Here is a 3,770-nt window from a genome sequence, read left to right as displayed (position 1 = left end):
TCTTCCCCCCTTTGGCTTTGTCCCATGTGTCTTTTACACATTTTCCATGATGACCCTTCCCCTTCCTTTCTGTGTTATTAAATTTTAATAGGTACATGAATTGGTCCTGTTGTTTTATTTTCAAAGTGGTGAAATATGTTAATATTTAAAGTATGTTAATGACACAGTTATTAACATACTTTTACATATGTGTGAAAAATATTTTTCACATAAAATCAAATGATGAAAAATTAATTGTCTATGTCAAAAGAAATACACATTTTAATAACAATTAGCTATGTTCTACTAAAAAGTTATGGGAACTATATATTCTTTATAAATGTCAATGGCATAAAAGACAAAAAAGCCTTGGAAATATTTCAAATTAAAGAGACCAAAGTGACATAACAATGAATTGGAATATCCAATCCTAGACGGAATTCTGTACTGAATTTTACAAATTCTATAAAGGACCTTATTGGGTAAAGGTGATTAAACAAAAATTGTATTGATGTTGCTTTTTTGATGCCAGATACTGTACTGATTATGTAAGGAAATATTCTTTTGTGTAAGCTTTCATTTATTGGTTTTAGAGAGAGAGGAAGAGAGAGAGTGAGAGATTAAGTTGTTGTTCCACCTATTTATATATTCATTGGTTGATTCTTGCACATGCCCTGACCAGGGTTTGAACCTGCAACCTTGTCTTATCAGGACAACTCTCTAGTGAAATGAGCTACCCAGCTATTGAGAAATATACATGAAAATAATTAGGAGTAAATGGCCATCATATATAAAATTACTCTCAAATTATTCATAAAAACTGTACATACAAATGGATTCATGTGTATATATTTAAGTGTTTTAATAGAGCATATGAATATACACAAGTACCCTACAGAGAAAAGAAAGAAACAAGAGAGAAAGAGAAAGCAAATGTGGCAATGTTTACCGAAGGTATGTCTTGTAGAGAATTTATAGGTGTTTCTGTAATACTCTTACTGTTGCAACTTCTCTCTATATTTCACATTATTTCTATGTGAAGGTCATAAAAATTAATAGACAATTACAAATTGCTTTCACAAAGCATGACTCACTATTCCTCTTCTTTTTTCCACCTTCTCTTTTCTTTAAACAGCATCACTTTCTTCCCTTTATGTTCTGTTGCCCTTCTTTTCTTCCTTGTGTTGTCAAAAACTCATTAGTCAAATTCAAATGAGGTAGACAGTATTGTGCTTCAGACTTCATCTGGTACAAGGGCCACCCTGTGAGGGTGATAGGAGTCACCTTCACCACCTTGTGAGGGGTTAGGAGTCATATTAATACACACTGCACAAAGGGGAGGAATAGGGCCTAAAGCAAAAGAATGAGAGTAGCTTCTAGCTCAAAACTGTAAGGAAACAGATTCCCTCTTTGAGTCACTAGGAAGAACTACAGTGAGGTTGACATTTTGACTTTAAGCCATGAGCCCCATTTGGTTCTGACTTCCACTAAAAAACTAAATTGATGTTGCTTTCAGCCACTTACCTTGTGATAATTTGTTACGGCCACAATAAGAAACTGATATTATGGCATTCTTAAAAAATTACTGACTTATTCATATTCAAACGTGCTACATTTGGGGAAGCCAAGAAGAAACCAAAGCACTGTTCCCAATTAAATGACAAGGGTTGAGAATTGGGTGCAGTGGTGATTCTGGGTCAAAGCTTCTGTGACAAAGGACTTTACTGAGAAACCTGGGCTTACCAAATAAAGTAATTTTTGCACTATTCTTGCAATTATTTTTTGAAACTATCAAATTTTATATTAATAAAGAAGGACCAAACTAGAATCTCCCCACAGTGTATTCACTGTCTATTTCTGCATATCATCCAATTAGTGGATATTATGAATTACTTTTCTATTAGCAATAATCGTGCCTCAGATAAACCTCATTGGCTATGATACTGTCACTGTGCAAAGCTACAAATTATTTTTCATCATTGACAAATTAACAAATGAAAACATAATTTGATTATGAGCAGGTTGCATTTTTATATACAAAGGGATGCATTTCTAAAGCTCAATTATATGCTTGATTTTTTTGTTTATTAAAATAGTAGTCTATGTAAGACTGAATACCTTGAAAGTAGGAAAACACAACCTAAGTTAAATGTTTTCCTTCTATAGCGGTAAATTTACAAAATTAAATAATACATGTATTAACGTTAAAAACATAAAATCAATGTAGAAAACTTTAAAGACTCAAAAACGGGTTGATTAATTTAACTTAAATATATATTTAAGTGCACTTATTTCCATTTTATAGCCAGAATGAAGCATTTCTTCTCCAATAGAAAATTTGGGGTTCAGTTAACATTTTCTGGATCTAGTCATCTAAATTTTTATACACTTAATTAGAATTTGTATGCTAGTTTTAAATTTATAAAATACTTTATTCTTACTTTATTTTAATTATGTAATAAAAACCCTTCTGAAATATGTATGTCGTAAATCCTCTTTCTCATGTTTCAAAGAGGAAACTAAGTATCACAGAGATTAAATGACTTCTGCAGGGTTGCAGGGCTATTAGATGACAGAGATAGGACTGTATTCAGGAAGTGTGATTCAGTTAGTATAACCAAAGGATTCGTGATATTTTGAATCTATTTTATTTTCCTTTAATATGCATTAACAATGTACAACTGGGATAGCTTCAACTGAGGTAGCTGAACTTTTCATTTCAGAGTGAAGTTACAACACAGTCAAATTTCCTCATTTCAGCTCCCGATTCCACCATTTACTTGCTGTGTTACTGTAGGCTGTTTTCTCACTGCCTGTGTGTTCTATACATACTTAACAACCTAAAAGAGGTACAAGCCATGATCCTAGTAATAAATGCCAAATGAATATTTTATAAGTACTTATTGAGATTTAAAATAAAGGTAAATGGCATTGGTCTAATAAAATAAATCAAATCAACATCATCAGAAAAAAATCTAATGATTAGTTCAGTGTTAAGTTAGCTATTGAATATAAATCATCTATCCTAAGACTTGCAATAATTAGTTCAGTTTTTTTCATGATCATCATCTCCATCTTCATCATTATCGATTATAATCTTGTAAAGAAAAGGTATATGACATCCCAGCATGGCCTAAAGAAATGTGTGGAATTAATACCAAGGAAAAATTTACACACAAATTTAAATCTCTTCCATGCTTTCTGTTTTCCAAGGCAAAAGAAAAACTAAATAAACAAATACTTAATTCTTTTCATAGTTTATGTCAAGTGCATCATTTGAATGATACTTTTACAGTTGAGCTCAGAAATGCATTTGTTTCTTGTACTACCTGTGTTTGCATTTCAGCTCATGCAAATGTTGGATGTCTGAGTAATGTGGACAAGTTACTTAGACATTTCTATACATCCATTTCCTCGAGTGCATATTGGACATAATAGAAAGGTCTACTTCTGGGGCGTGTCTTGAAAATTAAAAGAGTTTATGACAAGTCATTATAATACATGTTTAGTGCTGGTGTTGTATTTTCAAAATCCTAGTATTTAAGACATGCTAATAATGAAGAAAGACTCATTGGAATCCAAAGTCAACAGTGGAAAAATTAGCAATCTATTGTTAATATCATGCTCAACCTCTTTATAAAATGTTTGTTTTAAGTAAAAGGTGAAACATCATCTAACCAAGATGGCCTTCACATTCCCCTCAGCTTGACTAATGTTCAGACAGGCTTCTTCCTAACTCTTGTCCTCTAATCTCTGTTTTCTTAGAGAATTTACTTTAGAAAATTTGCAAT

The 3,770-nt window shown here is 32.0% G+C and overlaps 1 pseudogene; it reads right to left on the bottom strand.

Moving 5' to 3' along the window:
- Window positions 1-1,832: 1,832 nt before the first annotated feature.
- Window positions 1,833-1,940, bottom strand: LOC119000906 (uncharacterized; annotated as a pseudogene).
- Between the last annotated feature and the right edge of the window lie 1,830 nt (window positions 1,941-3,770).

Source organism: Sturnira hondurensis, unplaced genomic scaffold (genome assembly GCF_014824575.4).
Source record: "Sturnira hondurensis isolate 20B ecotype Veracruz unplaced genomic scaffold, ASM1482457v3 Scaffold0016433, whole genome shotgun sequence".
Taxonomy (NCBI): Eukaryota; Metazoa; Chordata; class Mammalia; order Chiroptera; family Phyllostomidae; genus Sturnira; species Sturnira hondurensis.
Note: the sequence above shows the minus strand (reverse complement) of the source record. Positions and strands in the feature narration are given on the sequence as shown.